Genomic DNA, 25363 nt, shown 5'->3' with positions numbered 1-25363 from the left:
TGCGTACAGACATCATCAGGCACTACGTTTCTGGTAAGCACATGTGCCCTCTATTCCTACATGTACCTTTGCTGGAAGTGAACTCACCTACATTACATTTATCACTAACATCTTTTTGCCCCCACATTTAGCCCAATAGACACAGTCCAAGGGTACAGTTGGTGGTGCAGACCTATCCCTTGCTGTAAAAAACCTTGTAAGTATATTCACAACATGTATGTGATTTTTGTGCAATCAACTATGGCTCACCTGTTGTTGTGGAACTACATGTCCCAGCATGCCCTGACACACTATAAGCATGACAGCTCAAAACATGACTGCCACAGCTTGCTGAAATATGTAGTTCCACAACCTCGGACGGGCCAGATTTGAGACAACAGCATCTTCCACCAATACCTTGACCATATATTATTACATTATGGAACAGATCACACCACAAATGTTTGAAGAATAACACACAGACAAAATGGTATGCGTTGTGACATTTTTACTACAGTATATTATGTCATACATAACATGCATTTGGCAGTCGCAAACAACATAAATTTTTAATAATGTCACAAAAATGCAAGCATAGTACATGCATTATCAATTTATTTAAAGGACAGTAATTATTTTCTTCCTCCATCAGGCCGTGCACTACCACCTCTTGACCCTGCGCACACGCCACCCCAGGTCCTAATATTCCGACGGGGTGGGGAAGTTGGTGATGTAGTTGCACCTATGACACCTGACACCTCCATTTGATGGATTTGTGCCTGCATAGCGATCAACGCATTGGTCTGCGCAGTACACGATTGACTAATTGAATGAATACTTTGTGCAAGGCTGCCAATATGGATATTCTGCTCCCTTGCAGCAGAACTAAGTTCAGCCAGACGGGTGTCTATGCTATTTGCCATACGCACCTGAGTGCCTACACCAACCCGTACACTCCTAGACAATGTTCTCAACTGTAGAAAGGTGTCACGCATGTACCCCTCAATGTTGCCCATTTCCAGACTTTGGGAGGCCATACATTCTAGTTGTTTGTCCTTGAAATGTACCAAGGAGGTAGCTACTTGGGCAGCAGAAGCAGCTGTAGGGGGAGTATTTCTGGGTGGGGGTGGGTTTGGAGTCACCCCACTTGGTGGCAGATCACTCTGTGATGATGTGTTTATTTCCTCCTCAGCCGCAAACAAGTCCACTGGTTCCAGAATTATCTCTAGGTCATCCTCCGGCATATCAGAGGATTCTGTGGATTGTTGTCCTAGTTGTACAGTACCTGTGGATACAGAGAAGGGGTAAGTTCAGATGCATATATTGTCCTTTCTGTCGTCAGTACTGTTTTGGAAAGGGTCAGAGATGGTAGACGCCCATACCTAGGGGTACTATGTACTTACAAATGGACCCCGATCCTGCATGAAACATTGACAATAATCTTCATTGACATGGCTAGGAGACATTACATTTATGTCCGTTGCAATGTAGCAGCTGGAGATGACTGTAATGTGATTTATTATTTGATGTGTACTGTATGTGTAATGGCCTGTGGTTTGAACATTTACCTGCTTCCACAGATGCGGCACCATGGGAGCTTCTTCTCTTGGATGCTTGATCACTTCGGGACGGACAAACTGTGAAAGGAAAGATCGGCAGACTTTATGTACCGAGCAATGGAGATGCTTTTGTGCAAAATCATCACATAAATTACTATAATGGACAAATTTACCTTTGGTTTAGGGCTATATTATTTACTATTCATATTTTTACATTGATGTTTTGCACCTGTAGTCAGGCAAAAAAATTAAAACACTGCTTGACACATTACAACTGTTGGCAAATCTGTGGTATGTAGGCGTGACTGCTAAACCACCAGTACACCAATGTTTTTGGCCCACATACACCTCCTCCTGCTGGGCCTGGTCCGCCAGGGCCTGGTCTGGGGCTGCCCTTGCAGTGGCCATGGTGGCTGCCACACTGCTGCCACTCCCTGTAATGGAGGTCGACCTCACCAGTCCTCTGCTGCCTCTCCCACTGGCTCCTCTTGCCTGGCTGCTGCCACTGCTTCCTCTGCCACTGGCCCCTCTTCCTCTGGTCACACTGCCACTGCTCCCTCTGCCACTGGCCCCTCTGCCACTAACACCTCTTCCTCTTCTCACACTGCCACTGCTCCTCTCCATGCTCCTTACTTCCTATCAAAGAGTGAAATGGCGCCAATGCTCCTTTATATAGGGGGTGTGATGCATAATGGAGAGGACCTAGGTGGGCCAATAGGTTAGGGGGTTATTTGTCATGTGGAGACAGTCTTGTAAATCGCACTCCGGTTGGTCTAAAATGCGCACATGACCGGCGGAAGAAATCACACTTTTTAGTGACATAATTTCGCCGCAAATCGCACTACATTGCACTTTTTATCCTCTAATGCGCATCTCATTAAATATGCAAATTATGACTAAAAAATGTGAATTCAGAAAGTGCTGCGATGTGGAGTGCGAAAAATATATGCGCTTTTTTCTCAGCCCATAGAATGTCAACCTAGGGGTGAGATTTAATAGGATGAGAGATTCAAAATGTAAGAGATTTGGGAAGAAATCTCCATTTTTTTTAAAGCGGCAATTATTTACACTGCAAAATCAAACTGGTTTTGCAGTGTAAATGATTGCCGCTTTAAAAAAAACTGGAGATTTCTTCCCAAATCTCTCACTTTCTGAATCTCTCATCCTATTAAATCTCACCCTAGAGGTCAAATATGACTCCTAGCGCCTGTCTCCTCTGATACCCGGAGCAAGGACTACTGCGGGAGAGCAGCGCCGGCTGTAGTGACGCAAGTCGCCGGCTAGTATAGCAGCATAAGCCGGCGGCAACAGCGGGCGGGCGACCCGGGCAGGGAGCAGTGGTTGAGCCACCCGTTTCGCTCAGGCGAGCTACCAGTAGCTCGCCAGCGAAGGGTTGGCGACCACTGTCTTAGATCATAAGCAGATACTGAGATAAGAAGACTGCTGTTACCAGTGGCAAAAGCAAAAGGGGGTTTCCAGAGGGGCGGAGCAAAGCACGGAGATGGACACTTAGGTGACCCAGTATATGCCGGGTCAGTTAAAGTATTATAGATAGACCAAATGTATATAAATAATAATAATAATAATAATAATAATATAATAATATATACACACACACACACACACACACATATATATATATATATATATATATATATATATATATATATATATATATACATACATATATATACAGGGGCGTCAACAGCAGTGTAGATCCCTTAGCAATGTATTGGGGCACTTACCGATCCTCCAGCGGTAGGGGTGGGGGAAGCTTTGATGTCCCCCAGGTGGTAGGGTGTATTATATCAACCGCTCAGCATGTAGGGCCTGGATCAGTAATTTCCACTAATTACACCTTTACTGCACAGATGGTGGGAGATGAGGTGGGAGAAGGGGGCATTGGGCTGAATGAAGGGGCCCTGATACATAACTTCCAGGGTGGTAGAGGATGTTTAATATGCAGAGGAGGGGTGTATAGTGGAGTGGGCTTATTATTCATAATTTTCTGGTGGGAGGACAGCTTGCTTGACTGCAGATATCTCCAGTTTCCAGGAATTAAAAACTAGAGAATCCCACCTACCAAATGATATTGGTGACTCGGGGATCAGAGTTCAGGAGGCAGAGCAATCTGCCAACCAGGTGTGTGGAGCTGGAGCAGTAATCAGTTGCTGGAAGGCTGATATCTCTGGTTTTGGGAACAGTAGAGACAAGCTACTAGTGTCCATCAAAGGGGGAGAATCCCAGCTTTTGGAATATACCCTCAGAAAAGCTCTTAATCAGACAGAACCTGAAATATCTGACTGGGAAGAGCAATTAACAGGCTTGGATGGGGACCACTGCTTTGAAGTCAGATATCTACAGTTACCAAGGGCCGATTTTTAAAATTATTGTACCCATGGAAAGAGGGGACCCTCAGCTTTCAGACTAGGGCCCTTAGACTCCTATGGGGGTTTCTGGGTACTCAGAAACCCCCCCTGCGTGCGCTACTGGTTACAGTGTTCTCTGCTGCAGGGGGACTAAGAGGGGTTTGCATTAAACAGTCGACATTAGTGACTGCTGTGCCCAGTCAGAGTGACTACAGCATTTCATTTATGTTGAAGAGCAGCAGTAGATAAAATCTTCAAACTGGACTCTTCTGCAGGATCCAGGAGGGTAGGTAACTCTGAGTCTACCTCTTCTCTACTAAAAGTTGCCTCTCCAGGTGCAAGTGGGAATGTGTATTGCAGTCTGGTTTCCCATATTTTACTCTATGCAAACTGGCTTCCAGTAGATCTCACTCTTCGTCAGTTCCACATCTCCAGATATATGAGGACAGTCAGGAGACAATACATACAGTACCACTATTTAAGGGACAGCAGAAAGTATTTAAATGCCAGAAGAGCAGGCAATATTTTTATACATTTTCAAAGAAGCAGCGCGCACTCTGCCAGCTCCCACTGCTGTATATCTTTATTACACCTGTCACAGTACATTTCATGAGTTGCCAAATGCTGGATCTTGCATTACTCACTTTCACAGGACTGTCTATCTGGTCAGATGGAATTTACATAGTTCTTGAAATGTCAAGGGTGGCGAGGAGGTGATTTACAGTCTGCTCCTAACCTTTTCCCGGCTCGCTGAACTAGTATCAAGGTCCGGAATGGTAACTGTGAAATCACTTTGTGACATAAAAGGCATAAGATATTGAATACAACCAACTGGAGTTATTTATTTTAAAAGGGAAGTTACAAAAACTTTGTAGTCTATGTACAGTACTAAGCCTTGGAGAGAGATAACATGGACAGAGATAAAGGGGGAAATTTACTAAGGAAATTTGTAAAAAATAGGTGTATTTGTATCCAGAAATACACTTATTTTTGACATTTACTATATGGAAAATACGGCAATTCGTATTCGTATTGATAGCACATCAATACGACTACAAATTGCCGTATTTTCGGGATAGTAAATGTCAAAAATAAGTGTATTTCTGGATACAAATACAACTATTTTTTTACAAATTTCAAAGTAATGCAAATTTCCTCTGCCAACTCAATGCGAGTTTGGAATTGGATTACAAATGCAATTCACAGTGCAAGATCATAGTGAGCACGACTCACAGGACCCAACTCACCACTGATTGGACTGACCTCATAGGGGGAAATTTACCAAGATAGGAGTTCTATTTCACATGTGATGGGACAACCAAACATAATCTACTTCTTATTTATTTAGCACCTTCTAGAACATAATCTGCCCATAGCATCATCCCATGTGAAATAGAACTCTAGGTCATTAGCTTGTCCGACCAATTCAATAAATGGGTACTTATATGTTAGTTGGGCACCCACTAAGCTATTTGCTTAGTTTTACGCGTCCCCTCGCTACGCTCGCCATGCTTCGGGCTCGGTGCGCTCGCCACACTATATAAAATCAGCTCCATACCAACATGGATAGTGGGGGTTTGAGCATACAAACTTTAGTGGGCACCCAACTAACATATAAGTACCAATAAATGTGCCAAGTTATCAGGGTTTTTACCACATTTTCATATACATTAAAGCACCACCATCGGGGCTTTGCCACAGGGTGTTACGCCAACATCCCCCCCTGCCCCACCGTCCCCCTCCACCCACACCAATCTGCGCCTCCCCCACCCCCCCCTCACCTGTGTCCAGGCAGCTGCCTGCTGTGCCGCTCAGACCAGTGGCCTGGGCCTGGCAGCCCCTGCAGCCATCTGAGCAGGACCCGCTCACCCCCGCCAGCTGCTTCGCAAAAAGCAGCTCTTATCGCAAGAGCTGCCCTTTGCGATATAATCGCTCATATTAGTACATGTGCGATTAGTAGAATTGCGATGTGTGGCGGGATGTACAGCAGTTGCTTGGTACATCACGTCTATGCTGCCTGGTGTTGTGCAAACTCAGCAGTCACTACAGTGCAGTTGTTGGAGCGGTCAGTGCCACTGACCGATCATACATTGCCCAGCACATCAGTGCGCCATCTCACAGATAATGTGCCGATAATGGCAGGGGTGCTATGCCATAATGTGTGCTGATACTTCTTCTCCCTCACAGCGACACATAACATCTCTACCCCATTGTCCAGGTGTGATGTGTGTTATAGATGTTTTTAATAAGCAGCATAACTTTAATATATATATATATATATATATATATATATATAAATAGATATATTTATTTCTAAAGCCCATACACACTAGGTGACTTTCATGTGAAAGCCACTCAGTTTCTCACCTGATCGGCCAGTGTGTACAGGGCAGCGATGAGTGGGGAGCGCTGCTGCTGCGCTCCCGCATCATCATTGTCGACAGCAACCAGCAGATGAGTGGCTTTGTGGATAGTTTTCCTTAGTACTGCACTATGGAAAGCAGTTCGCCCAACCCCCCCCCCCCCCACGCGCGCGCGCCCCACCCCGCTCACAGCGCTGGTAAGCCTCTCAGTGTGAATGCACTGAGCAGCTTTCCCCACAGTGATGACAACGATCATCGCTGTCCCTACATTCTGGGCAAAATCCCCCAATGTGTATGGACCTTAAATGAGAACACAAGGAAGCACGCCATAGTATAATCATTTCAAAGTATAAAACAGACAGGTGTCGGGAAGCTCATTGCAGTTTTAAGTTGATGAGGTCAACTTGTGACTTGCGTTTGGGTGGTGCTAACAGATAAGCAGATGTGGTCCAGAATGAGTCTTGGATTGCAAAAGGATGCCTGGGGTTGTAGCAGCATCTGTGGACGAGATCTTATGTTGCTGAATTATTCTTGTTATACAAAATCACATTCAGTATACACACACATATACAGTAGATACAGTATTTAGATACTGTATATATCTCCATACTGTACTGAGGATAGATAGATAGATAGATAGATAGATAGATAGATAGATAGATAGATAGATAGATAGATAGATAGATAGATAGATAGACAGATAGATAGATAGATAGACAAGATATGACGCTTCCAATTTTCAGGCATGGGTTTTCACAGTAAAAAATCGGAGTTTATTTACAAGAATGATTCTAGGTGATTTTTTTTCCACAGTGATTTTCTACAGCTGAAAATTGCTACGCTAAATACTGAGCATTTTACTGGTGATTTTCAAGTTTGACATGCACAGAAAAGGGGACACAAATCGCTGCTTAACAGCAGACAATACTCTCTGTGTTCCAGGTAATTGTCAGATACTATTGATTTCAAGAGCTGCGTTTACCAGTACTGTTTTACCCACTGTCAGCAGCAGCAGCAGCAGCAGCAGCAGCAGCAGCAGCTAGCACATCACTAGATGAAAAATCGCTGCTGTAAATGTTAGCTGATATCCATAGAATAGAATAGAATAGAGATCCATGAGAACATATCTGCAGCTGTGATTTTTACAGATCTAATTGCCATCCATTACCAAAAACAATATAATAAGCATATGAAATGCTACAGTATCAAGAGCCATGACCCTTTTCAAACCAGAAATGCCCCTTACTAGTCTTACAATTCAAATACCAGTTACAGAGAGCTTTATAGCACATGATATGAGTGATAAAGTGAAGCTATAGGATGAGAAACTGAACTTGACGTAGAGGCAGGGGCAGATTTAGGGGCCAGGCCGCCCCCAGGCACAACTTTTTTGCCCACCCCCCATATACATACATACATGTATACATACACACACACACATATATATATATATATATATATATATGCAGAAGAGTATTCAGAGGGCGCTCCCCAATAAGACAACAATTTTTGTTAAAAACACAAATTTAATAATAATTCAGATAATCCATTGGATCAATATAATAATGCTTTGTTCACAGTTGTAAGATGTCGAAAACACATGTATATATGGAGAAGTAAGTGCGCAAACAACCTTGATACCAGCAATATAAGTCCAGTAAATCACAGAGATTGATTGTCTCGTTCAAATTCTTATCAGTGCACTTTGGGTTAAATCCACCCAGCAGCTCTCAGCACCTAAATTCCACAGGTAATTAAGTCTAGAAGGAGAAATAAGAGAGCTCCATAGTGCAGTATCAATGGTAAAAAAAGATTTTTTTATTAAAAAGCATCCAAGGATAAACCAAGTATGAGGTAACGTACCAGAGTGGGCGGTTAAACCACCGCACTTTAACAGTATAAAGTTCTGCGTACCACACAGAGATGTTGGAGCGGTTACAGCGGACAAGACAGCAACGCCAGGCCCACCGCCCCAACACGTTTCGTACCACGTACTTCGTCAGAGGGCTCTGAGCCCTCTGACGAAGTACATGGTACGAAACACATTGGGGCGTGACCTGGCCTTGCTGTCTTGTCCGCTGTAACCATGAGTGTAACCGCTCCAACATGTCTGTGTGGATACACAGATCTTTATGCTGTTAAAGTGTGGTGGATTGTGTTGAAACTGAAATCTAAATTGCACTGCAAATATAAAGTATTTACCCTGCACAGACATAAAATAACTCACACAAACCGAACTCTCTCTGCATATGTTACATCTGCCCCATCTGTAGTGCACATGGTTTTGACCATTTTGAGAACAAATTTGTACTGCGATGAGATCTGAATAAGGGCACGCCTAGAATAAAAATGTACCACCATTTCTTCCTTCATACATAGACCTAAAAGTTAGTGGTTTTTCCCTAGGTGTACAAAGGGTACTTATATGTTAGTTGGGCGCCCACTAAGCTTATTTGCTTAGTTTTCCGGGTCCCCTCGCAGGGCTGGCTACCCTCGCCACGCTTCGGGCTCAGTGCCTCGCTGCGCTCGCCACACTATATAACATCAACTCCATGCCGACATGGATAGTGGGGGTATGAGCGTACTAACTATAGTGGGCACCCAACTAACATATAAGCACCGTACAAAGAACACACCTAAGGGGTTATTCTGATTAATTTGCTCCCACACGCTATCGCACGGCGAAGCAATGTTTTCCATCTGCGTATGTGCATTTCTGTGCATGTGCAGATTTTACACCTACCATTGCAGGTGTGGGGCGTGGGGTGTCGGCGATGGGCTGCGCCCATGGAAACGCCCAGCGTTTCATGGGTGCCCTCATGGAATCGCTGGGCATTCCCATGCAAATGGCACCGTGAATGTGGTGCTGGAGGCTGTCACCGGATGTCAGCTGCCTGCCCTCATGCAAAGTTAAGGCACCAGAGAGTGTCTTAGTTCTGCGTGCACCTTCCAAATCATTCGATGGTCGGCGACCATCAAACAATTTGGCCCCGCACCCAAGGCTGCGAATAGATGTTTATGAAAAACATCCATCTGCATGCCTGCAGGGGAATGTGGTGTGCGAGGGGGCAGGCGGCCGTGCAGGTGGCGTTACATCCACATGCAATGCTGTGAATTTCGCAACATTGCATGTGGGCCAGAATATCCCCCTTAGTGAAGTACATCTTACTGTTCCTTGTATGCCTGTAGAGACAGATACACTGGTCCTTTTAAATCAAGGAGCAGCACTCACCCATTTTTCTTATCTTCGTATCTTTAAAGGAGGCAAAACATAGATTTCACATTTAACTAATACAATGAAAAGCACATTTTCAGTACTGTAATTATTTACCTTGTCTCACTGCCTGTGGAATGTTGCATGTTTTGTCAATAGTATTTGGCATTGTTTTCACAGTCCTCCTCCAAACACACTGCAGAATGAACTGACTGTCATCTTTCCTGTTCCATTATTTTATAACATGAATTTACTAATAAATTGAAAAATGGTGAATCAAAACTTCAACTGGAACATTGCATTACCGAAAGATTGCTCTCTGCAAAATTGCTCATTCCACCCCAAGACACAATTCATAAAAAGAAAAGAAATTCACAATTTTGCTCATACTGTACAGATTGCAATTTCATTCAAGAAATATCTGGGAATAAATGCATTTTAATTCATCAACTCTCCACTAGATGGCAGCAAAGTGATTGGAAATGACCAATAGAAAACGTAACTATACTGTATGTTGATAAAAAAAAAAAAAAGACTGCAGAGACATTCAGGGACTTTACTCACAATTTTACCAGATTGGTACGAGTGTGAAATATTATGTAAATATATTTTAAGTCATAATTGCAATTGCAGTAGCAAGTGAAAACATTATGTATAATTAATGTGATTAGGGTTTTCTTTACAAAAAAAGTATTGATATTGGAAAAAGGTCAAATTGATCTATGTTCAAATCTGCCAGGTGAGTAAAGGATTTGAAAACTATTATTGAAATTACAAAAGCAGCCTTAAGGCCCGAAACACTGGTCCGATTTGGGCCGATTTCACCCGATTCTGGGTGATCAGGCCGAGAAAACAGGTGAAATTAGCCCAAATCTAATGTTTTTGATATCCCATAGGGTCTTATGCGCAGTCCTGTATGCATAGGACCAGAGGTCGGACCTGCTGCACAGGTTGGACCTGCTGTGTCTGAGCATGCTGCACAATGGACGAGTGTGCCTCCATCTGTAGCTATTATGTAGATTGTTTCTCACAAAAAAAATAGATATTCAACAGCAAATTCATTCTGTGTTGCACTCTGTGATGAAGCTTGCATGGAGGTGTGTGACACCCTAGGAATTGCCTCTTGTGTGGCCCATCCTTTTTCTGCCTCCTCATGATGGGCCTGAAACTCTGACACTTTAAAGAAATTGTTGTCTACTATTGCAGCACAGTGGTGCCGGAAAAACAGAAGCACCTGCTTTAAGTTGACATAAAGGGCCCGATTCAGACCAAATCACATGGCCTCAAATTTGCAGTCCTGCTCATTATTGAATGACGTCTTACACAGTATGCTGTGTGCATGGACCGGGTCCACTTCCAAAGGAGGTTAGCGATGATTAGTCACCGCTGGCTGTTTGCAAGTTGAACAGTGCCGCCTAAAAACACAGGCGGGTCCGGATGTGAGGTGGGAGGGCGAGAAATGACTTCCGTCTCCCCATGTCCATTGCAGCACCGAGTAAGTCTAGACTTACATGATGCTGCGTACAGTGGGGAAACCATTCCATGGTAGGTGATGAAAGGTTCGCTCTGTGTGTACATCTGCATTCACAGCTGTGCACAGTGACGGGTGGTATTTACCTGATCGCTGGGCTCTGAAGATTCACAGAAAGGGCCGGAGCTACCACTAGGCAGCTTTAGGCAGCTACCTAGGGTACTTGCCACTGGAGGGCGCCCCTTAATTCTGCCCAACATTTAATTATATTGATTTTGGTGGCATCCACATTTCAACCAATGCCCAAAAACATATCCGTGGTTTCCAGCGGTGGGGGCAAAGGGAGGGAGAGGGGGAGGGAGAGGGGGAGGCAGCGGGCGGCCAGGCTAGGAGAGAGAGCAAAGGAACACTGGACTGCAGCAATCTGCATCTGTTCACCTACCTGCCCCTTAGCAGCAACATCGCAGTTTTCATCCCTCCCATCCGTCCCTTAGCTGCAGCAGCGTTCTTAATCCCATCCGCATGCCCTGCATCCCACCCGTCCATCCAGTACCAGCCGCAGCGTCAATCCTGTCAAATGCACTATGGAGATGACGGAAGTAACGGGGACGAGTGCCTTCCCGTAGGCCCGGTGACAGGATGGTGAAAATGGTACACCCATGCCCAAGCCTCAATGGGGTGCCCATGTTCAGGCAGGCAATCTAGGGCAGTAAGTATTACCTTTACCTTGGAATACTGGCCATTCTCCTACCCCATGTATCGTCTCACACCGGGGAGAGCCATGTAGGAGGGGGTCGGGGGGTTGTATCAGTGAAGGGGCCCGTGAAGGGAGGGGGCGCAGCTGGTAGAAGTTTTGCCTAGGGCGCCACAAAACCTTGCACTGGCCCTGTCCACAGCCCTGTGATCAGGTCTGAATCGAGCCCAAAGTGCCAGCTACTTCCTCCTGTGTGCCGGAGTGAGTTGATTGGTGCAAGATAGCTCATGAAGGACAAGACCCATTTCATTTATGACACACAGATTAAGGCAAACTTCACATTTTGCCACATGGATTGAGCCAAAATAGACACTATACCAAACGAATTGAGCAAAAATTCACAATATGCTTCATAAGCTATAGCTTCGGAACCAACTGATACATTTACATGGGACCAGTATCATATTGAAGAACTTTTGAGTGGGCTTCGGATGATTTTCGTCCCGTGAATCTTGGCTGTTTGGTTCCAGAGAATTCTGCCCACAAACAACATGAACAGCCATGAAATGACATTGCAGAAATGAAAGAAATCGGTTTACCGGCAATATCTCTGGAAACAATGAACCCATATGGACCAGCCTGGTAACATATTGAAGGCCCAGCGATTTGGGTTTGATTTAGATCAACACCGAGCTTTTGTGATGCCGGACTCCCCGTTGGAACTGGATGGGGGTCAGAATTAGCGGGTCCCATGTTATCCTATGGGGAAATTGCTCGTTGGAAAGCCCCAGCCCTCATCTACAAAATGGGCCTATTTGGTGAGTGGGCCTGGAGCTACAGCTCCATCAGGTCCATTGTTAATCCGGCCCTGAGCACGGCGTGCACGTTTCATCATTTGATGGTCGCCACCCTTAGATGTGCGTGTGCACTCTGTGGAAAGTAGGCGGACAGTTGACATCCTGTTAAGTCAGAAGCCTGCACCCATGTCATTGTCCCATCAGCATGAGAATGCCCAGTGTTCCTACTGTATATACTAATGGGCCACCCCGTCATCAACTCATTACCATGAGAACACCAGTGTTTATATTTGCTAACGGGCCACACGCCGCCCCACGCCACCACCCTCTGCCCGCAAGGGTGGGTGCGTACACCCAGTGAACAGTTTGTTCGCCGTGAGCGCATGCAGCCTGTGTCTGCACATGCACGGAAATGACCCTGCACATGTGCAGACGCAAAACATCAGACCACTTGCTAATGAAGGGGTCCGAAAGACCTGAATAAGGTCCTTTGTACCTCACTGATGCTGTTCAGTATGACTGCTTAAAATCTGCTCATGGCAATTGTTAATACAAGTGAAACATTTTTATCATATGAGAACTGTTACATACACACAATTACACACAATTACATACACATTAAAAAAATATATAGACATAATATAAACAATAGACAAACTGTATAAAAGGAAAGGTTATAGAAAGAAAAGAAATAAAGATTGCTTAAACCTCCTACTGTAAATCTTACAAAAATATTCCTTAAAAAGTTTCCTCCAAACTCCAACTCTCGCCAGTTCAGCACTCTTCACCAAATAAGTTTAATGGTTTGGGGCTTTTATAAGGGCCCCAAACCACAAATATTATTATGGGATACAAAATGAATAGGGGTTCCCTGTATTTTGTGAACCAGCTCTGGGCCCAACCAGCCAGCAGGGTAATGCCACAGGTGGAGGAAACTTTTGATACAAGTTCCCCCAGCCAAAGCATTGTCCCCTGACAGGCAGCCCGGAGCTGTACCAGGTGCCCCAGGGCGGTGGGCACCTGGCTGATGGAACTGGCTGCAAACAATGGGTAACTGCAGGCATTACGGGGGACCCCTACTCATTCCACCCCCCCCCCCCCCCCCATATTTTGCGAACCAGGACCTTAAGCCTTGAACCTCTATGTCAATTGTTTCATGAATTCTTTAAACCAGGACTGGCTCTTTGACCCCATGCCATTTTTTAAAATTATTTATTTATTTGGTAATTTTTTTCACACTACAGCCTGCATGGATCTGACTGATCCGTGCAGGCTGCCAACTCATATTTGTATTTAGCGACCGTATATTCATACAAATATGAATACGGCGGAATACGCCCGCCTATGCCATTGGCCAAATATGAATCAGTAAATATGTCAGATTAGTAAATCTGCCCTATTTACTATTTGTACTTTAGTAAAAATAGGACCAATGTCGGTCGTATTAAGAATATGAACATGACTGAGTCGTATTCTCTCTCTCTCCTTATCTCCATACATGCCTACACTCTCTCTCATTCCCTTCATACATGTCTACACTGTTTATTTTATTCTCTTCGTTCAACACACCTGCACTCTAGCATTCGCTCCATTCCCACAGTCTCCCTCCTATTCTCTGCATATTCTTAGTGTTTCTGTCATTCTCTTTATACATGCTAACATGCTCTCTCATTCCCTCCATACTGTATGTGCCCTCTTATTCTCTGTACACATGCCTGCACTCTCTCCCATTATCTCCATATATGCCTGCAATCTATAATTTGTATTAATATACTGATAATAATGCATTTATGGAGAATTATGCGGGAGGCTTGTCTGCTGTTCTTTATCTGGTTTAGTGTTAAGAAAACCTGGACTGGCACAAAGTAGCAGCAAAATAGAATAACTGTAAAGGCAGTAATAAGCCTGATGTCATTTATAAATGTATGAAATGTAATACACGATAAACATGGGTTTAATGCACTAACAACCCCCCTATTTTCCTTCTTTCTCCTGGACATGAATATTTTATCTGTATGAGGCTGTTAGAATAAGTCTCTGTCCACAAGAAAATGTCCCATAGAAATCTAATATGCATCCAAATGGAGGGAGTGTACTGCAATTATACTTACGTTCCCCCTGCCCCCCCCCCCCCCAGCCTTTCCCTTCTTTCTAGCAGCCTGACCCAGCTTGTGCGTAACCTAAACTCACACACCCAACCGCCTAAACCTTAGCCCACCACCCCACACACTGAACTTAAACCCCCTTCTAAGTGCCTCTCAGCAACTGAACCTTTTCTCCATTTTTGTGGGGGGGTTGGTGTCTTCTGTTATCTATCTATCTGTCTGTCTGTCTGTCTGTCTGTCTGTCTGTCTGTCTATCTATCTATCTATCTATCTATCTATCTATCAATAAAATGTGTGTTTTTACTTATGGACTCCAAAGCTGATTGATACAGATTATTTGATCATCCTTTCAAGTAACATCCAAAATGCAGAGTGGCCCAGCAAAGCCGTTATCCATGGACTACAAATAATGTGTCACAAAGAAGAAAGCTAAAAGCTTATCTAGAAATGGAGTCACAGTGACAGTTAAATATTAGACCTGCAACTTTACCTGACCAGGCAGCGGAACAAAGCCAACAGTGAAGGACGAACTAATCTTTATTCTACAGGATTCAACACAAATGTTTTGCAGCGAGCACAACTGTGACACGGCTTCAGACAACAGTTAGCCTTTGGGAAGCTCCGTCATAAATGCTGGAGAATGAAAAAAATACAATAATATCAAAAGTTCTCAAAAGCGTTGATTGTGAAAGGTCAAGTGTTTCAAGCATCTGAACAACTTTATGTTCTGTACATGTGCTTAAAACCATCTTAAATGTACAGAAGATAAACGGATTGTCTGACACAAGTAGTCCTGAATCAATACATTGTTCTCTTAAAAGTTGCAAGTTGACATTTGCCTTTAAAGAGATGTAAAAAACATGAATACAAAAAAACAAGCGGTATAAAGATACAATCACTTGAAAGAGCATGTTTAATCTAGGAAACAAAGGAAAGATGACCTTTAACTCAGAAAGACCTTGTTTTATTAATTTGCTTTATCCCTCAATTTTTGCAACTTGCAAAGCAAATACTGAGAATGGGGTATGAACATGAATGCAAGTACTTTCTGCTCAAACATACAAATACAACATTGTGTAATGAAGGACAAGATTTCAGAAATAAAGATGAATGGGTACTAAGGTTTTTTTTCTGAAGAAAAGAGAGCTTTGGGGGAGATGTACAAAGAGGTGTCAAGTGTGACATACACTATAACTAGGCTATTTGACAGCTACATCAAACATCTAAATCATTTATGTCCATCCTGCGGCCCTCCAGCTGTTGTCAATCATCCCAGCATGCCTTGCCATAGTTTTGCTAATAGGGAATGCTAAAGCTATGGAAAGGCATGCTGGGATGTGTAGTTTCACAACAGCTGGAGGGTCGCAGGTTGGACATGCTTGATCTAAATCAGTGGTAGCCAACCCTAGCCCTCGAGAGCTACCAACAGTTCACATTTTCCAGACAACCTAGCTGCTGCACAGCTGCACTCATTAATCACTGACACATTTTAAAAGATACACAGATGGAGCTAATTAGCTCACTTGTGATTATGTGAGGAGACCTGCAAAACATGCACTGTTGGTAGCTCTCGAGGACTAGGGTTGGCTACCCCATATCTAAATCATAGCTGCCTACAGGGCTGCCATCATAAATTGTGGGGCCCGGGACTGGCACAATAGGTAGCCTCCCCCCCCCCTCTACTATATATATATATATATATATATATATATATATATATATATATATATATATATAAAATGAGAGAGAGGGGGGTGAGGTGAAGAGGCAAGAGGAGTTTAGGTGATGGGGGGTGAGGTGGTGGGTGGCGAGGTGAGGGGACAAGGGGGTGAGGTGAGGTTATGGGGGAGCAGGAGGGGTTAAGGTGACATGGAAGGGAGACAGTGAGGTTATGAGGGCGAGGTGAAGGGGCAACAGGGGCTGACGTGATGGGGGGCGAGAGGGGATGATGGGGTGAGGTGGGCGGAGAGGAGAGTGTGGAGAGAGGAGACAGGTCTAGTTCTTACTAGTATCATCGCCGGGCCTGCCGTTCCGTGACTTTGGGCTCTCACAGTCCCCTGCAGTGTGCTGACTTCTGCTCCTGTTCTCCCAGAGCTAGACACCGCTGTGTAACTCCTTGTGCTCCAGCGCCGGCCACAGCTGCTTACAGGCTCTCCTCTCCCGGCCGTTGCAGCTCCTAGTCTCACAGCACCATGTGGACTTGACAGCTGCTGTCGGGTCCTGCCAGCCTGCTCTCGCTTTCTCTGCCTCTCCCCCAGCACGAATTGCACTGTGTGGCTGCAGCAGGAGGCTGCTGGCCAGGACAGATGGGAGCTTTTGGCAGCGGGCAATTACTGGTGTAATTGCCACCAGGGGGGTGCTGGGGACAGAGCGGCCAGGCCCTACCCTCTGTTAGAGTAGCCTGGCCCGGGACAATTGTCCCCATAGCACCCCCCTGATGGCGGCCCTGACTCCCTGAAATAGCAGCAATCTCCCTCTCTCCTTCATTAGTCTAGCAATCTCCCTCATTTCACCTAGCCCACATTACACTGTTACATTTTTGTGGAAATTAAGGAATGAGAGACAGATACATTTATACCCCTTTTCCACTTGCAGTACCGGGTCATACCCAGGAATGTGCTCCAGGATGCTTCCCGGGACACTACCAGGGAACGTACCCTTTCACAATGCATTCAGACCCGGGATCGACCCGGGACACCCCCATTTCACACTGAATGCAATATTCTCCATTTATATTAGGTCTTATCCCCGTAGAATCCATAAGATCCCTCTCCTCGCCCCCCTGTGAAATTGAAAGTAAAAAGCATCAGTACCGTAACCGATTTGCAGCTCGGGGGGGGGGGGTGGGGGGGCTGCAATCTGCCTGTGCCCTGGACGCACTTCCCCTCAGGGTGGCTTCCTCAGGGTCTGAGGACGCGCTGGTCCCCTCCACCTCTGTGAAGTGGCTGCTGCCGGAGGTGGCCGGGTCGGAGGGGACCTGCTGCTCGCTCTTTCCACTGTGGCTCTGGGACTCTGGGAGGAGAGGGGACAGCTGGAGGCGGCTCTGAACCTGCTCTCCTGGACTGGGAAGCCTCCCCATAGTGGCTGCTGGAAGCGGCTTCCCGGCTAGCGGTAGCGTAAAGTCCCGTGTACCCGATCGGGACCATTCACACTGACGGCATCCCATGTCGATTCCGGGTCCTACCCAGGTCAGGACCTGGGTAGAGATCCCGGAATGATGAATACGGGAAATTCCTCAAAGACCCTTTCACACTGCACTAAATCCCGGGTTGATGCGAAAACCCGGGGTATTTTTGCAAGTGGAAAAGGGGTATTACATTGAATCATCAACACCATTTCCCAGCATTTAGCAAGTATAGTAGATCTTATTAACTGCTTTGGGGCTCATCTATATTTGGATATAAGTCATTTTAAAAGATTCCTCTCTGATGTAGCAGTACACACCCACGCTTCTAGGTGCCACGTTCACAATCTCTTTTCACAATCTCTCCATATATGGAACTAGACACACGCTTTGGGTGGATCATGACACGCCCCCTCAATGAGGCATTTTGCTAAATTCTATTACCAACTATAATCTCCATGAAACTAGTTTTCAAAAGTAGGCAAGTATGATCTAAACGAAAGCTGATAATGTAAAGAAGATCACCCTGTTCTATAGTATCTGCGAATATCTAATGGTTTTCCCATGGCCAAATGTTTTCCATGTAATGTCAGATCTACACATCACTGCTGTAGTTGCACCATACAGCCCCTCTCAGCAATCCAGCTCCTGTGAGACACTTCTACAGCCAAATGCATTAGGGTGTGAGAATCAGAAAGAGAGATTTTGGAAGAGTTTTCCCTATTTATTTTAATACGGCAATCAAATACATGGCAAAATCAACCTGGTTTTTCAGTGTAAAAAAAATTCTTACACACTATTACATTTGGCCCCTGTTGTCGGAAGTTTTTTGGGTGTCTTTATTTCCTGAATATGCATCTAAGTTACAATACAATACTATGCACCAGGAGACTGATGCATTTTATATGAGATACTTATACAGTATATATGCGTGTGACTGAGTGACTACAGTCTCTGAATCAGTATCAATGTAGCAGCTGTGGGCTTTTTCCAAACCATGGGCCTGATTCAATCCCACACGCTGAATCAGGCCCATGCATTCGTGCCACATGCTATTCGCCAATTTCCACACTTCTGCACAATCGTGCGCACCGGAGCACACATGCCCGCAACCTGAAACTACGATCACAGACAATTGCAGTTTCAGAGGTGGTGGTGATGGGGCATTGGGGGGAGGGGCAATGTTCCCCTTAGCAATTTCCCTGCAAAATTTTGCGGGCCTATCACCGGGAGAGACCCGGCAAGCGGGGCGGCCATGTCCTGTGTTGGGTGTCGCAGCAATTGCAGTTTTGTGAAAACTGAAAATGAGTCAGAATCATGCCCCATGTACCATTGTGTTTTGTATACAAACTCAAACATACAAGTTTCGGCAAAAATAAATAAATAAAATAAAGCCCATTGCTGCAAGAGTTTGCACAAGAGTTCAGACACGGGAGGCTAAATCAAGCTCTGCATGGCACAATGAGGCTAGATGTATGCGGACACTTCTGTACCTGCTGGTATGTGCAGCATAATGGGGGAGATTCTCTAAGCAAGAAATTATCGGGGGTTTTACGGCATTTTGGGATGCTGTAAACATCCCCCGCTGGGTTAACGCGGCGATGCCCCATAGAACCACATCCCACCGCCGCCCCGCAATGACCCCCCCGCCCCGCATCGCCTGCTCCCCCCTCACCTGTGTCCGGGCAGCACAGCGCAGTGCTGCCCAGAACTGTGACCTCCTCCCTGCACTGATCCTCTTCCAGGTGCAGGGAGGAGGAGAGCCCGGTGCAGCAGCAGCAGCAGCGCCGGGTGTGTGAGGGAGGGGGGAGCCGCCGGGACCTGCTGGGACCCGGCGACTCTCACCGCAAAAAACAGCTCTTAACGCAAGAGCTGTCCTTTGCTATAATTATCGCATATGTTAGAACATATGCGATAATTATAAATGCGATGGGCGGCAAAGGGGGGTGGAGATTCTTAGAGAATCTCCTCCAATGTCTGTGCATGACAGGGTGTGGTCTTAGTTGCACCTGGTGAGAGGTTGCTGCTACTCGCATCTAGTACTGGTATAGGACTGGAAACGATGTCACAAGCTATCGGACAGGAACCAATGGTTTATCGTATCAGAATTAAACCAATTGCAGAGGTTGTTAGACTGGAACCAATGGTATAAGTTATTAGAGTGGAAGCGATGAGTCTGTGTGACTTATAGCACTGGAAACCTTGGACTGGGGGTTTTATACCTGTGGAGAAATCTGCATTAGCGGACACATCAGCTGACCATCTGGCTGACTGAGATTGGGTGATTGACATATCACATGTTGATGACCAATATGTTATGATCACTAAATATACCAAAGGCAAAAATGAGCTTCTAAACTCAGAACAAATTGATCATTAAGTCCCCTTAATGCAATTTCTTGAGATTAACTAATACAGATATATAAATGTTGCATATATATATTCTTTCATCTTCAGCTCTCCAGGCCTAATGAAATGTTTATGGAAACTTGTTGCCAGCTCGGCTCCTCCTGTACAATTTATCAGTGCAGTAACCATCTGGACAAGTTGCTTTGCTCAGAAATATAACATCTTTGTACTAGGATTATTGACAAGTCACACTGAGAAGTAATTGAACACACTCCCTATCACCGATGACCCAGGTTCAGTTGGTTAAATGATGTCCTATGAAAAAAAGGTTCTTGGAAAGAGACTAAAATTTTATTGTTTCATTTATATAAGCTACATCTTACTATCTATCTATCTATCTATCTATCTATCTATCTATCTATCTATCTATCTATCTATCTATCTATCTATCTATCTATCTATCTATCTACCTAATGAGGACTCACCACACAGGGTCAATTCAGCTGTGTGCCTTTGCAGAATCAGCATAAAACACAATGGGTGAGATTTAATAGAATGAGAGATTCAGAAAGTTAGAGATTTGGTAAGAAATATCCAGTTTTTTTAAAGCAGCAATCATTTACACTGCAAAATCAAACTACGGTAGTTTTGCAGTGTAAATGATTGCCACTTTAAACAAACTGGAGATTTCTTTCACTTTCTGAATCATCCTATTAAATCTCACCCATTATTCCAAGTCCCCTCAGGTTCCAGGAAAGCACAAGTCACTGCATCGTAGTAAAATTTCCCCAATGCTTCAGGCCTTCACCCCGTTTTTCATTTTGAAAATGGGAAGAAAGCCCCGAAACTTTGGGGTAATAAACGTTGAAATTTTACTACATTGCAGTGACGTGCGCTTTCCTGGAACCTGAGGGGACTTTGAATAATGTTCTGTATATATATATATATATATATATATATATATATATATATATATATATATATATATATATATATATATATATATATATATATATATAGAAAAGGGTGTAGAGGTGCGCTCAGAAAGTTGTTCACCAATCCACAATTGTAAAGGTAAATACAGAATATATTTATTCCACACGATTAAAACAAGTTAAAAACATTTGTTTAGACACATTTACAGAGATTTTTTCTGTGGATCATTGTTGTTCAGTGCAGAATTTCGACCATAGGTGTAAATTGATCATAAAAGAAACCCTACGCGTTTCGTCCCCTAGGGACTTCTTCAGGGGTAGTATACCAAAATCTGTAAGATGGTGAAACAAAGCCATAAATAGTAGAAAATTTAAAAAATTCCGAAAGAAGTTCAAGAATACTTCTAGGTAATGGAAACAGGAGGAAGGAACATATGAAGAGGACAAGAGGAGAGAGGGGGGAGAGTGGGAAATTACGGACGTGGAGCTATAAAAGTGAGTGCCGACCAAAATTTACAGAGTCCACCCAGTGTGAAAAAAGGAGGTGTATAGAAAATGGACATACCAATGAACTTTTTACACCTTGATTAAGTATAGATACACTGAGAACACACTCTTGGGTGTGTACTTGGGTGAGATGGTCACCGTAGATGGTTTAACAGCACTGTGATGCTCCACTAAGTGGATCTGTACCACGATTTCTGAAAACCCAACATAATGCTAATGAGCCAATTAATCACACACATTGATGGTAACCAATACATAAAAAAACAATATCACAATGGGCAAATTAATCACATATTCATATAGTAAAATACAATCCAATACAGTATTTCTGTATTCATATATAGTATGATGTAAAACTACTATCCTGTACAAAATTTCTACTATCATGGGGTATTAGTTACATTTAGCAGCACACTTACAGGTATGTATAGATAGAGCTCAATTGCAAATGTACATACCAAAGCCAGGGAGTATAATGTGACACCTCTCCAATTAGAGCCTTTTCACAACTCTGCAGTAGATTCTAAATGGTGATAAATACCAGTCTATTAAGGTGTTTGTTCAATGTTACAAATGAATACATATATAACGTATATACTGCCAGACTTAATAAGAATATTCGCTAGCTATATTAACACTTCAATGGTTAAATTAGTTGTAATGCACTGGCTACTGTTATTGTTATAATTAATATCATAAGATACAATGCGCATTCAATATACCATATACAATGTAATAATAAAGGGAAACACGGTCTGTGTGTGCCTAGTATAATTTCTCTTAATCACAATAATACATATTCTGATGACAAGCAGTGCAATTTCCACAGTACACATTCAAAAAAGTATGCAATGTATTAAGACATACAATCTCAACAGGTATATAGGACCAATTGGGCGCAATCTACCAGAATCCAAGTGAATATACCGCAGTCAGAGTGGAGAGATAATTCCCTCTGTTCAGCATGGCTATTTATACCGGTCAGAGTCTGACCTCACTTCCTGTGGTCAGAATATAGATAATAGCTGGCCAAAGGCCATTAGGGCTGTATGTACACCTCTCATAGAGGGACGTGGGGTAGTAAATGCAGATATATAGATACCATTAGAAGCCTGGGCTCCCAGTATGTATAGAATTTAATAAAAATGCCTCATTCACCAGTGAAGGGCACTTCCGGGAACGCTGTGCGTTCCAACAGCATGCCAGCCCTCTTTTGGAGTGAGGTCACATGGCCGCCTCCTTCCAATCACTAAGTTAGCATGGTAGCGATGGGGGATGGCCGTGGGCGCGTTGCTGATGGCGTGTTGCGTGTCAGTCTGCGCTCCACGATCTCCGTATTCCATAACCCCTAGCAACAGACGCGGGACCGCTTCACTGTTCACGCTATGCGTGTCAGTGTGCGTCCCATTCATTTGGACGAGCTCTATTGGCTGTTAATAACCAGCTATTTCTGCTAGCGATATTTGAGGTGACCAGTGTGCTAAGTTTAAAAGTGTGAGTGTGTAGCTCTATTTAATGAGCGAGTTTAACGCACAATTTATAAGATCAATAGAGATCCAAGTGGTGGAAGTGATGTAATGTAAACTAGCATATATTATGATTGTTGAACTATGCCCAAAAAATAAATAAATACCTATGTATATTACTATAAAGGGATATATAAAGCACATAGTCCTTAATTAGTGAGTCAATGTGTTTGGGTCGCTTTCAACCATATATACAAAAAAATTCTAAAGGGAAGGGTAGGTGGATAGAGTGATCTCTTAGTATAGTGTAAGTGATAATGGGGGGAGGGAGGGGAGGTTGGGGGGGGGGTAATATAGGTGATAGTCTAATATTAGGGACTAAACCCCATGCTACTCATATGGGACAGTGGGACATAGCTAAGTTAATTTTCTAGACTAATGTTACTTAAAAATGTGCTGGAAAGAAAGTATTACAATATAATGGGGGAGGGGAGGCATTCCCAGTACGGGTATACTTATGGGTACCAAACGGGTGGTTATCAATATAAGCTGATACAGTATGTATGGGGGCATAGATTGCTATAAACTAAACTCCATACTCTGGGATAGTCGAGGCCTAGATCTAACTAGGGCCATTAAGAGGGGGTCAGGTCCAGTGGTGGATCCCTGTCCTCTCTTTCAAGGGGGAGTATATACAGCCAACCGATGGCCTAGTGGGCCCTACCCCAATAGTGGTAAAAACCATCAAATGGTTTAAGCCGCTTGATGTTTTTTATTATACGGTTTTTAACACCTTCATCAGGACATTCTGCACTTCACCTTTTGGCTTAGTATGCAGTCAGCTGTCCTGATGAAGGAGCGCAAGCTCCGAAACTGTTGACAAGTTACACTGACTTTTTTTGCTCACTATGATTTTTCAATAACACTTTGACTACTTTTTTGAGAGTGCCGCCTCCTGTCTTCATTGCTACAATGAAAATCGTCTCTATATCCAATTTTCTGGAAGGCACCTCGCTTTATTCAACCAGTTGTATCAAGTGCCGGTCCTCATCTCTCTCTCTCTCTCTCTCTCTCTCTCTCTCTCTCTCTCTCTCTCTCTCTCTCTCTCTCTCTTCTCTCTCTCTCTCTCTCTCTCTCTCTCTCTCTCTCTCTCTATATATATATATATATATAGAGAGAGAGAGAGAGAGAGAGAGAGAGAGAGAGGGAGCAGAAAACAAGTGTCACTCCGGGTCTGATGCAGAAGTGTCTTGAAGATGGGCTTGGCCCGAAACGGTGTAGACACTACGCAGGAAAGTTGTGTGTTTTTCTGCACCAAAACCGGAGTGACACTTGTTTTCTGTTCTCTGCATGTGGGGGGACACAAACCCTCCAAGTGGGCACCCGGGCAAGTATCCACATTTCCGGACTATAAGGACCACACATATATATATATATATATATATATATATATATATATATATATATATACACTGTATATCACAAAATAATGGTGGTAATAGCGCTAATCCCTAACGTGGGTAAGAGTATTCGGTATAAAGAGTGTCCAGGTTTTGCACACTCCCTTCCTATCTGGGATGGCTGCCGTTTCTTAAAACGAGGAGACGTCTCAGAGTCCATCAGATAATGGATCTGTAATAAAGCATAAGAATGACACCTCCTAGTGCATTAACCTTAAAAAAGTTTAAACCCGTCACCAATGGACTAACACCCTGATAGATGTAAGAATACTGTAAGGGGTGGTTCACTATACGGCTCTAGCCCAAATTATTGGAAATATTCCAGCACACGGTTTTCACAGGGGATGTCAACAATGAGATCAATGTTTCTTCATATATAGCTCCATGTGTTTATATATATATATATATATATATATATATATATATATATATATATATATATATATATATATATATATATATATATATATAACAGTGAAATCATGTCGATTTTTTTCCTCACAATAGCCATCCCCCAATTTCTCTGGTCCAATTCCTGCTTGATGTCAGTTCTCAACACAATAGCCGATCACCAACACACTTAGGTGACCCAATATTTTCAACATGTCGACACCAGGAGCTTACATGCAAACGCAGCTCCGACATAATTTGTTGAGACTGCCGAATTCATAACAGTTGAAAACATCATGTACACCAAAGATGGGCTCACTGATATTAACATGAGCCCCCCTCCAACTAATGACACTCAGGTAGTGTCGACCTAGAATATGTCAACATGCTGCTTGGGACACACACACGTTTCAAACACACCTCCTTGCATTCTTTCATTCTTTCTCTACCAGAAACAACAGTTTTGTTTTTAACGTGTTTGTCTTTTTCATTGTATATAGTGCACAGATGAGGTTGTATAGCTGGTTAACTTTGTAAATACCATAATGTATGTACATCTATTGTCAATTCTTTTTTTCAGT

The 25363-nt window shown here is 43.7% G+C and overlaps 1 long non-coding RNA gene across 2 annotated transcripts; it reads right to left on the bottom strand.

Moving 5' to 3' along the window:
* Positions 1 to 472: 472 nt before the first annotated feature.
* LOC146019528 (uncharacterized) lies at positions 473 to 16660 on the bottom strand. 2 transcript variants are annotated; one of them, XR_014450581.1, is made up of 4 exons: positions 16558 to 16660; positions 15042 to 15184; positions 1548 to 1616; positions 473 to 1264 (listed from the first exon to the last, which is right to left on the bottom strand). It is a non-coding gene; the product is annotated as an uncharacterized LOC146019528 (long non-coding RNA). The 2 variants fall into 2 exon arrangements; XR_014450582.1 differs by lacking the exons at positions 15042 to 15184; positions 16558 to 16660 and adding an exon at positions 4552 to 4721.
* Between the last annotated feature and the right edge of the window lie 8703 nt (positions 16661 to 25363).

The sequence above is a fragment of the Crinia signifera genome, chromosome 7 (assembly GCF_055691185.1).
Source record: "Crinia signifera chromosome 7, ASM5569118v1, whole genome shotgun sequence".
NCBI lineage: Eukaryota > Metazoa > Chordata > Amphibia > Anura > Myobatrachidae > Crinia > Crinia signifera.
Note: the sequence above shows the minus strand (reverse complement) of the source record. Positions and strands in the feature narration are given on the sequence as shown.